Here is an 11,623-nt window from a genome sequence, read left to right as displayed (position 1 = left end):
TTGAACTTGACTGAGTTACTGACTTGCAGTGTGTCTCGGGGGGAAGTCACTTCCCCGGGCCTCAGTTTCCCCTGTGGTCTTAGGTCAGGGCGTCTCAGACTCTGTCCTTGGAGTCTGCCTCTGGCCAGAGGGGACGGGGCCCTGCCCCAGATTTACACAGCAGCAACCTTGCTGGAATATGACATCTTGCATAGGATAGTCTAGATAAATATTTGGTGACTGAATTGAACGTCAGCCCTGGGAAGTAGGGCTGTGCTGAAGTTGACTGGGCAGAGGGAACAGGCAAGAAGTAAACAGCCAGAGGGCAGCTGGAGGGAAAGGGGGCCTGGAACCAGCTCCTAAGAGGAAGAAGGCCTTCCTAAAGGGGGGCCGAGACCACCTCGCATCTGTGGCTTCTGCCCCGCTTCCTCCTCCAGGCTGTCTCCTGGCTTGCCCCCACAACCCTCCTGCAGGGGCCACCGTGTCCTTGCACAAACTCTGCCCCATGCCCTGTTGCCAGGGCTGCCCAGGCAGCTGGGCGGACGTGAGTCTGGCAGACACTGGTGTGGCTGAGCGCTCCTGGAACAAGGTTCAGAAGGGCCATGGGGCTGGCACGGAGGGAAGCTGGCCTGGTCAGCCGGCCAAAAGTCAGGCGGGACACCCAGCCCCAGTGCCCCCAAAGGCAGGCCTATGGAGGTGGCGAAGTCTGCGGGGCCTCGCTGGGCACTCTCGGAGGGGGGGGGCTGTGTGTGCTTCTTGTCCGTGGCAGGCCACGTTCTGCGTGGTGTGGGTATGTTAGTTCTGCTTCCAAATCTTGGCTCCTCCCGGAGCTACAAATTATACTCTAGCCTCCGTCCTGGAGCAGGGCTTCCATGCCCCAGGGTAATCAGGGACCACCCGGACTGCACAAGTGTGGCCGCCCACAGAAAAGCAGAAAATCCTGTGCCGTGCAGTGTTTAATTCTGACCAGGGTAACAGGAAGCCTGAGAAGTACAAAGGAACACCATTTTTACAGTCCCAAGAAGCTCCATCTGGAAGCTCCCTAACATACTGGACGAATTTCACTGTCGTTGTCATCTTTGTTGTCATTCCAGTACCCACCCATCTCTGCACTGCTTTAAACCTTACTGCGTAACCATCTGCCGTGTCTTTGGGGTCATGCGTGCATTCGCCTCAGAACACCTCAGAGGAAGTTCTTTAATAACTGCTAAGAATTAAACATGTGCCAGGTGCTTTATTAACTTTATTTTGTTTAGTCATCACCACTACTCTGTGAAGTTGATCTGTTAGAATCCCTTTAGCTACAAGTAACAGCAACCTTAACAACACTGGATTGAGCCGGGTGTCCCTCACTGAACAGTGAAGGGACTGATGATCTCAGGAAAAACTCCAGAGATGAGTGGCTCCAGGTGATGAATGATGCCACCAGGACCCCAGTTCTCCCCACAATTCCATTCTGTCATCCTTAGTGTGTTGGCTTAGTTCTCTAAGTAGTTGCCTTCATCATAACAAAATGGCTGCTGTGGGCCCAGCCATCGATCTAGACATAATGTCCAGCTACATAAGGACAATTGTTTCTCTCATGTTTTAAGAGGAAGGGAATATTTCCTAAAACAACTCTCCAGACATACCCCCAAAGATCCCTCCCTATATTTCATTGACTAGAACTGAGCCACAGATCCATCCCCCAAAGAGTCACTGGCAAGGGGAACAAGATACCAAGATTTATTTAGACTAATCAGGATTTCCCCCTTCCCTTCCCTTCCCTGGGCACAAGGAAGAGGGAGTAGATTCCTGAAAAAAAAAATGCAGGGCAGTAAGAAGGAAAGCGACTATTGGGTGGTTATCAACAGTATCTGCCATACAGGTAATTATTGTTATCTACATTTTACAGACAGGAAAACTAAGACTGAGAGAAATGAAGTAATGACTTAAAGTCACAGTAAGAGGGGGGCTTCCTTGGTGGGTCAGTGGTTAAGACTTGCATGCCTCACAGTGTGGCCAAAAAAAGTTAAAGTCACAGGAAGAGGCCAAGTTAGGATTTGAACCCAGAACTGTTCAACTCTAAAGCTCTTTCTACTATAGGATGCACAAAGCACTATTCTATATCTCCTTGTGAGTAAGAAAGATTGTTATATGCACATCTATTTCAAAATCTTGCTGGAATAAGGAACGGTATAAATACTCAGACACACATCTTATTTTACTGTCAATAAAATGATCAGAATTTACATTAAGATAAGTATTTATTAGCATTTATTTAGGACCTTCTAGGTGGCTTGGGAATAGAAGGGAAAGCCCTAGCCCTGAATTTCATGAATCCCCAGTGGGGGAGTTGCATGAACAGATAACTACAGTACTTTGTGAAGTATGCAGACTGTCACTGAAGTAAGAGCAGGGATATGCTGGAGACCAGTTTCACAGGAAAGGCAAAAAAACTGAGTTGGGTTTTGAAAGATGTATAGAAGTTTGCTCAAAGAAGATGTGGGGGGGAAGCATTCTCTCTAGGCAGAGAAAAGAGCCCTACAAAGGCATAGGGCTTGAAAGTTCATGTGGCGTTCATGGAACAAAGGGGGATTTAATGTGGTCAGAAAGGAATTGAGGGGCAGGAAGAGGCAGAAAGGGGATTGGAGGCAGTTTCCCAGGGGCCTTGCCTTCCAAGCTAAGGAGTTTGCCTTGATTCTGTTAGGCGCCTGGGAGATTTTTTTTTAAGCAGGAAAGTAATGCAATCAGATTTGAGCGATTTTGAAGACCTGGAACCCGTAATGAACCCAAGTGAAAGTGAGTGGGCAACGTGGAAGAAAGGAATCAATGGTTCAGACACAGATGCATGCTTCAGACATGTGGATCCCTGTGTAAGTTAAGTCACAGAGAAGGAACGAGAGCTCTCCCCACATCAGCACCACATCCAGCTGTCCTTGGGGCCCGACATGCCCACACTAGGATGTGTAGGAGCTTCCAAAGTCTCAAGAAAACCACAGAGACTATGAATAACTGGATCATGTGTGTGTGCTCAGTTGTGTCCAACTCTTTGCAACACCATGGACTATAGCCCACCAGGCTCCTCTGTCCATAAGATTATCCCCGCAAGAATACTGGAATGGGTTGCCATTTCCTTCTCCAGGAATAACTTGATTAATGTATCCATACTGAACGAACATACTGACTCTGAGATTATTACTAAAAGGTCGCATTGTTTATTATATTTTAGGCTAAATTTAGGCTAAATACTCAATATATGTTATCTTATTTAATTCTTACAACAATCTTATAAAGGAAATGTGAAAATTGCTCAGTCATGTCTGACTCTTTGAGACCTCATGGACTGTAGCCCACCAATCTCTTCTGTCCATGGAATTCTCTAGGCCAGAATACTGGAGTGAGTAGCCCTTCCCTTCTCCAGGGGATCTTCCCAACCCAGGTCTCCCACGTTGCAGGAGGATTCTTTACCATCTGAGCCAAGGAAGCTTAGGCTAAATAACATGAAATTGCCAAAATTTGATGTCTATAATTTAAGAAAATAGGAGAAACCTGGAGGTTGGCAGGAGTCACAATCACATAGTGTGGACTCCAGATTCAAACTCAGGTGTGTGTGATAAGGACTCTAGAGAAAGGCAACCCTGAGTTGTAACTGCAGCCATCACTTATTATTACAGCTGTGTGACCTGGGACAGGTTGCTTGACCTCTCTGAGCTTCCTTTTCTTTATCAATACAGTGGGGATAATAACGGAAGCCCCTTCATTAGGTGTGGATTGGAAAAGAGAATGCATTAAAACTCTAGTACAATGCCAGACATAGAAGAGGTGCCCATGAACGTCTGCGATGCCAGTCATCATTGTTATTAATATGCCAAAGGCTGGTCTGTTAAGCACCTTCCCAACCCACTGTGGAGCTTCCCAGTTGGAGCTATGAAAGAAACCACCTGCCAATGCAGGAGATTGAGATGCAGGTCAGATCCCTGGGTTGGGAAGATCCTGTGGAGGAGGGCATGGCAACTCTCTTCAGTATCCTTGCCTGGAGAATCCCCACGGACAGAGGAGCCCAGCGAGCTACAGTCCATGGGGTCCCAAAGAGTCAGACACGACTGAAGTATCTTAGCACGCGTGCACAACCTGCTGTGGGCTGGTGTGTGTGTGTGTGTGTGTGTGTGTGTGTGTTAGGGGTGGGTGGGGGGGGGTGGCTTCTGAAGTCAGTATGTCCCCTGGGCAGAAATGAAAGAGACCCTACTGCAGGAACCATGACAGTGTTATTGATAAATAATCTTCAGATTCACAGGCTGAGGAGAGCCAGGAGCTGTGTCCTTTAGTTGTCAGCACTGCAGACCCCTGCTTGCTCCTTCCTCTCTTGGGCCCTGAAACGGCCACAGAGGATTGACTGAGAAGGAACCCACCTTCACACTGGAGGATGGCTGCAGCGGCTAGCTCTGCCCTCATTCGGGGGGGCCCTCCTATGGAACTGTTTCCACTCCTTTTCTCAAGAACCATCCTCAATGGAGTGTCTTTCCAGGAGAGCCCGGCTCCCTTTACCTTCAAGAGCTGCGTCTACGGGTGAGGGGTCCTGCGAGTGCCCATCACCCTGGGTCTCCTGGACGTGCTTTCTGGTTTTATGTGCAGATGTTTCCGACACATGCGTGCATGCAGCTGTGTCTGTTTCTGGTCCCAAGGAGAGTGGTGCTGGCATGGGCTGGGGGTTGGCACCACCTTGGCAGCAAGAGCCCCAGGACACCTCTTTTGTCCATTACATTCCACGCCTGGCTGGGCTCTCTGCCTGCTGGGTGAGTGTTGACCCCCTGCACTTTTCCAGCTGAATTTCCAAGTGTTCTTTAGGCAGAAATTACAAGTGCTGTTAACTTGAGAACGAAGTTTGGAGCCTGGCACCCAGCTGTTCTCCGCCCATCTACTGGAGACTGGGGTGCTTCACGCACACACTGACACAGAGGCAGCTGCGGTCACGGGTCTGAAAGATGAGAACAGGCGGACCGGCTAAACCATACCTTCGTCTCAGCGCTTTTTGGGTGCACACAGACCTTTCCGGTACCGTCTGCCCTTTTGCTTGGCCGGCCTCTTGCATAAGACCTGGCTGCCCCCAGCTCAGTCTTTCTGAAAAACATGTTTAGTCCCCCCTCCAGAGAAACTCAAAACACAGACACTCGTTATGCGTTTTCCTGGAAGCATTCTATAGCTCCAGCCTGGGAAAGCTTCCAAAAGTTTTCTGAACCAAAGATAATAATAATAATAATAATAAAGAGGTGGGGGAGGAGAGAAGTTTGGGCAAACGTTCCAGTTGATTAATGTTCAAGGGAACAGACTTGGATTGTAGGGAAAGAAAAAAGGAAGGGTTTTCCAGGTCAATTTAAACATTTGTGCTGTTTGCTTTAAAGGCAATTCCAAAATCGCTGGCCTCCCCAAAGCGATTTTTTTGGAATCTACCCAGAGGGCAAAAACTTACCATCCCTTCCCCCATCTGGAAAGCTTTCACACCAGGGGCCCTACTCATTCTTGAGCTCTGGCTTCAGAGAGAAGGACTTTCCCAACCTTCCAAGATTCCTTGCCCTCCCTCACCCGGCTGACCCACAGGAGTTTGCGTTTGCTCCACCCTGCAGCAGCTGCATTCCAGCTGTGGCGTCGTGAGGAAACATTTAAGAATCCTCTGGCCGGAAAGGTAGATGAGAAATGTGTCCTCACGACACCTGAATGTGGGCGGGGATCTGCAAACAGAGACACCCCGAGGAACAGATTCTGGACTTTGGGTTCCCTTGGCGAAGAGCCAGCTGTCAGCTAACAGGAAAGGTTTTTAGTGGTCTTACGGATAAACGTGCTGATCAGCCTTGCCCCCCTTCCCCTCCCCCCCACCCCTGCTGTGAAATGCAAGAAAAGGAAAGTCAAACAGATTTGTGAGGCAGTCAAAAAATATTTTCACTTACTCATGAGCGCTCATCTTTTTAATTAAAGCACAGCCTCTTGCTGAAAACAAGCCTTTGGAACAACAGAGTAAACAGAACCTTAATTTAGGGATTTGCCAGCTGATGTTGACTACTGTGGGAAGGTTACAGCAGCAGCTTCGAGGCAGACGGTGGGGCGAATGTCTCCTAGGAACTTCCCTTGTCTTCCAAAGATGGGAGGATTCAGGTGCAGAGAGGGGGACCTCAGAGACCAACAAGGGTCCTTTTAAGTGCATCGAAGCTGGCCAGACAGGGCAAGCCTGAGCAAATGGCTTTTCTGGCAGCTGAAGCTCTCAGCAGCTGTCTGTCAGGACAAATGCCACCAAGCCGTCCTGGTTTCTGGGAGTGCTCAGCCTTCACTGGGGTCTCTTTGCCATCATATTGTCTTCCACAACTGCACCGCAGCCCCTCAGGTAGAGGCTAGCCCATCTCACTATGTGGTTTGAGAACAGCCGGCAGCAGCTGCCAAGCTCCACGCTGTTTTATCCTGGCCTCTTCATTTCCTGGCTCTTGAGATTCCGTCCCTTTTCCCTAGCACCCATGGTAGCCTAGGCAGACAGCAACAAATTAACCGCCATGGAAATGCTCTGAGAACTCAGTATCCAGGGTGAGGACCTCCATGAAGTCCTCCATGAATTCCTGGTGCTGAAAACGGATATGGAAATTTAGTAGGAGAGCTGGGGGCCTGTGTCCCAGGGAGCACCCCCCCCCCCCCCAGCTATTGTGAAAGCTTCCTTCTACCCACTTCTTCCTGCTTCTGCTGTCCCACTTCAGACACTGCCTTACCATCCACCACTTCACATCCCAAGGTCACCAGTGCCTCGGCTAGCACCCCACCCCCACCCCACAACCCACTCACTTTCTATCCGTGTCCTTTTAGATGCAGTCTGCATGGTTGACGTGGAGAGCACTCCCACCCCACCCCTGTACCTCTGGGGGCTCTGAGACCCTAGAAAGAAAGCACCAGGAAACCCCAAATCTGCTCCCTCCTGAAAACAGTGACTTCCAGGGTCTGTGCCAGACATATTCACAGCACCCGAAATAGACTCATTGTCCTCTTGTGCAATATCCAGGAATTTGGTGCAACTCATCATATTTCAGGTTACCGATAATGCAAGTTTGGAAACTGAAACAGGAAGGAACACAAGCTGAAAAAGCTTTTATCCAGCCCACAGCATTTCTCTCGCCAGATGCAAGACAGTTTGTTTTGTTGGGTTTTTTTTTTTTGGTTGTTGTTGTTTTTTGTTTTTTTCCAGCAGTACTTTGGTGGGGTTAAAATTAGCTGGCAGCATTCTGGTCACATGCTAGACAGCAAAACAAAAGGGAGTTGTTCCCTGGCAGCCCCTGCAGCAGACCTTCCTAATCCACGGACTTCTGGGAAGCCCACTCCTTGGGTCCTGCGACAGAAGGGCCACACCACCGACTCCCCTCGGTCATTATCCTACTCTAATGGGCAGAACTTGGGTATGGTCTAAGCTGTTTGGGATCTCAGGATGTGGCTCCATTTAGGAAGACACTGAGGGCCCCAAAATGGCTTTTTTGGATCTTCCCATTTGGGAGAGGAAGGTTGAAAAAAGGAAGAACTTTTGAAGGCAACAAAGAAGCAGACACCACAAGGACAGAGACAGATGGGGGGAAGTGGGGGGGAGGGGATAATGTCTGAAATGTGAGCATGGACACCACCTTCTGGGAGCATGGACTGCTCTGGGCACGGCTAAAACGTGAACTTATGCATTTGAGCTCCACGTAGCCAGCACTTTGGATAGACTCTTTATCTATGGACCCTGATGATAGGGGCTCATCATGATCTGCTTTGTTCTTTCCAGCTTAAAACTGTCACCAGAAGCCCTGCATGAAAAATACAGCCTCTGATTCATACACACAGTCAGGAAACATCCCTCACGTTCAGTGCAGAAACATGTCGGTCAACCTGGGAAAGAAATCACCACCGCGAAGTATGCTTTTGGCTTGCCAAAGCTTAGCAGCTGTGAGAGCCAAAAATTCAGCTGCCTGGATTTTCTGGGGAAGGTGGGGGTGAGTATGGGGGGGGGGTGGTGATATGGGTGGGGGTGAGGGAGAAAGAGGGACTTTCTGAATCACCTGATTTCTGCCTCCAATTCCTGTTTAATTCCAAGCCAGAACCCACCTTGAAACGTCTCAAAGGCCAAATGCTCCTAAAAATCGCATTCAACACTACTCCTTCCAGCCTCGTGCCTGCTGGCAAGGTGAAGCAGATGGCTTTTATTGATTAATTTATTTATTTGGAAGGAGCTCCTCGAAGTAAGGAAATTCCAGGGAGACAGAAAGCCTAGGCCAGAATTGCCGTGACAATCACAAGCAGACAACTAGAGAGGCAGGTTAAAAGACACTGCAGCGAAGTCCCAGGAACCTGGGGCATTTTCCATCTTTCTCCCATCCAGCCTCCATGTCAGCCATGCATTTATGAAGAACTACCTCATTTGGTTCAACCTTCTGTGATATTCAAGGGTTTGTGTGAGCTCTGTAGAGCCTGCTTTGTCAAAGGGGCTTCATAAACCAAACAGGCCTCTGACTTGGTTCTTCTCCTGAAGCCCTCATTATACAGACAGACCCAACAGAAATCCCCACTGCCTTAACACCCAGCACAGAAAGTCCTCTTTAATAAACATACACCATTTTTCAGTGGAACAGCCTCAAGGTGTCAAAAGTACATAAAAGTCTGAAAGCTGAAACCCTAGATAAACAGTATGCTGAAATATATTTAGCAGAAAATATTGAAAGCTACAGGAAAAATATGTTCTCTTCCTGGGATGTTAACGAAGGTTTAGGTTCAGGAAACCTTCAGGAAATAGCGAGTTGGGTTGAGAAGGAATACTGCTCAATGTAAATAAATCACTAAACCTCCTTGGCCTCCACAGGCCTTGGCTGGAATGGAGTATTTCATTTTTTCCCCCCATTAAACAGGCCACCCGGAGAGTTGGCATTACAGACCTGAACTTGTACCAAATCTGAGTGTGCTATTTTGTCTCTGTACATTGAATCAGACGGTGTTTCAAATAGAAGCTTGTGCAAAATGGGGGCGGGGAGGGAACGACCAACCAGACAGGCGCACCCTTCCTCTCAGCGTAAATGAAAGACCTGTTCCACCTCCCGTCACCCAATGTCTTGTCTCTGACAGGGACATACCCTCTGTTTGTGTCGCCTAGGGTGATGTCATGCTCATTCTAAAGCCCAAGGGTTCTAAGGGACTGGGTTGCCTCTGTCGCAATAGGAAGCCTTCAGAAAGACCCAAGATTTCCTGAAGTCTCAGGGTAGGTAGGGAGAACAAGGAAAGGAACGGGCGCCCAACTCTCCCCAAGATGGATGCTCCATGATGTAAGTAGTTGGCTAAAATATCTGGCATCTTTGCCGGTTTAAATTGCCAGCCAAATATTATTAAAAAGATAAAATACACGCAAACTGTGCAGAAGGCAGGACTGGTGTGTTTACATCCGGGTTGTGATGACTCAAAAGTCTTGGACTTGCTGAAAAGCTCTATTAAAAACACAGCTTTGTGAGAGCCCCCCCCACCCCACCCCCGCCAGGGAGCAGAAGGAAGCAGGAGAGGGGTGGCGGTTGTTTGGGTGGGAGGTGGGGGTTGGGGGGTACGGTGAGCTGCCCAGAGGATGGTTAAGGAGGCCCGCGGGGCCGCTGGTTGGCACTGAAGGCCAGAGCAGTGCTCAGAGGCTCACGATCCTCGGCACCAGAGCGGGGAGGGTTAACCTTTTTTTCCAGAACATTGATTTCACCATCTCACCGACTCGCGGGAGGCGGGGCGGGAGCGCGGAGCGAGAGCCTGCCGCGCCGCGAGGAGGCTGCGGATCACAAGGCCATTCTGATAGCCTCCCGTCCCCATGGCAACCGCAACGGCATTTATCAGTTCCTTCTGCGCACAGGCACAGCGAAATCTGCATTGCACATGGCAGGCTTCCAGCATCCCGAATGAAAGAGCACTTTGAACGGCTGCCAGGTTTGGGAAGGAGCAGAGCTGTCAGGGCTGCTTAGAGCTGGCAGTTTATACCGGGGAGGCTCTCGCTTCCCAGAATCCTCCGGGTCTGGCGCGCTGCCAAGTGCTTAGCGGAAGCTAAAAAGTAACTCGCTCCCCTCCCCCTTCCTCCCTCCCCTCCCCACGCTCCCCCCCGCTCCACGCCATTCACCGCAGCGGCGCTCTCAAAAATTTTCCACATGTCCTGTGTCACCCAGTGCAGCCTGTACAATGAAAACCAGAACGCGGCTCCCCATGGCTGGCTTTTTATTAATCACTGGGAGAGGGAGGCCAGGCTGGGATCAAGACCCTTGACAGTCTGGAGCACCGGGTCTCCGCTGTACCTGCCAGAACCCACTGGCTGTGAACCTGTGTGCGGTGTGCGTGCGTGTGTGTGCCTTTTTTCGGCCTGAAAAATACGTTAATAAAAATAAAAGCAGCTTCAGGACTGTAGACACCCTGAGTAGAGCTTGCAGACGCCCTGAGTACGGGACACCCCCCCCCCCCCCACGTAGGGGTGGGTGGGGTGGGTGCGGGTTTCGGTTGGGTGCCTCTCAGCTTTCATTTAGGTTGGGGAATTGAGGTCATGCAGGCAGCGTTGTTCAGATCCAGCCTTTCCAAGAGCACTGGGGAAGAGGGTTGTTATTGAGAGCCGAGTCTTTTCTGGAGCTTTCCTCGAATCTCTCTCGGGTGTCCGCGGTGAGAGCTCTGAGACCACCGATGGGGAGGAAGCTGGGAGATGATTTTCAATGGGAAGTTTACCAGATAAGTTCTGACTGTCAGGCACAGCCCAGAGCACAAGGGCTTCTACTAGCAGAAGCCGCAAATTGGCAAAGCATTCACTGTGCTGAATCTTTTTTTTTAAATCATAATCTACACTGAGATCAAGGGCTTGGGCTTTATTTTCCAGCACAAATAGAACGAAAATTGTCTGCTGCTTAGACGGTTGGATAGAGTTCAGGAAAACTATGTCTGGCATTAATTCCAAAGTGGAGGTTTTGGTTCAAGCGAGGCCCATTAATTTCAGTAAACTGTTTTCACTAGTCCAGACCCTGCTGTGCAAGGACTATTTATTACCTTTTGCTAACCTGATGTCTGCAGAGTTGTAAAGCAAAGGAAAAAAAAATCCAGGGAGGAGATATCTATATCTTGAATCAAATGGGTTCTGCACCTTTCCTTTGGGGGCCATGTTTTATGGGGCATTTTCTGTCCCTGATTTTTCTTTATCAGACTTTTTCTTTTAAATCCATCTTGCAATGAATTTGAGAAGAAAAAAAAAAAATCCTGATGGAGAGGATCCTGGCGAGAGCAAATATCTGTCTCCTGCCTCCTTCAGAAGGGTACCTCCCAGCCACAGGGATGTTTTGTGTGTCTGTCCCTGGCTTCCAGGCTGCAGGTCCAGTGCAAAGCCCTGACATGAGTCACCCTGACCATCCGGTCTAAAATACACCAAGACAGTCAATTTTGGCGTTTGTTCTCCCTAGGAATTTTACTAGCTGCCTTAGAAAAGCACATAAATTGCTTCCCCCTCCTCTTTTTTCCATGCCTCCTCTTCATTCCCACCCCTCCCCAGTCCATCTTGATGTCATTTCAAAGGGAAGGATGAAAAGGGGGGATTTGTCAGGCGGTCAGATTTGTGAATGTGTCTTTCCAGCCCCCAACACACACACACACACACACACGTTTGTGAATGTCTTTC

General features: G+C 49.4%; 1 long non-coding RNA gene across 2 annotated transcripts; it reads right to left on the bottom strand.

Moving 5' to 3' along the window:
* Positions 1-5,892: 5,892 nt before the first annotated feature.
* Positions 5,893-9,981, bottom strand: LOC110151911 (uncharacterized). 2 transcript variants are annotated; one of them, XR_002318204.2, is made up of 2 exons: positions 9,697-9,981; positions 5,893-6,566 (listed from the first exon to the last, which is right to left on the bottom strand). It is a non-coding gene; the product is annotated as an uncharacterized lncRNA (long non-coding RNA). The 2 variants fall into 2 exon arrangements; XR_011488097.1 differs by lacking the exon at positions 9,697-9,981 and adding an exon at positions 6,781-9,169.
* Positions 9,982-11,623: the final 1,642 nt, after the last annotated feature.

The sequence above is a fragment of the Odocoileus virginianus genome, chromosome 6, assembly GCF_023699985.2.
Source record: "Odocoileus virginianus isolate 20LAN1187 ecotype Illinois chromosome 6, Ovbor_1.2, whole genome shotgun sequence".
In the NCBI taxonomy this organism is placed as follows: domain Eukaryota; kingdom Metazoa; phylum Chordata; class Mammalia; order Artiodactyla; family Cervidae; genus Odocoileus; species Odocoileus virginianus.
The sequence above is the reverse complement of the archived record's forward strand: the minus strand, read 5'-3'. Positions and strand labels throughout refer to the sequence as shown.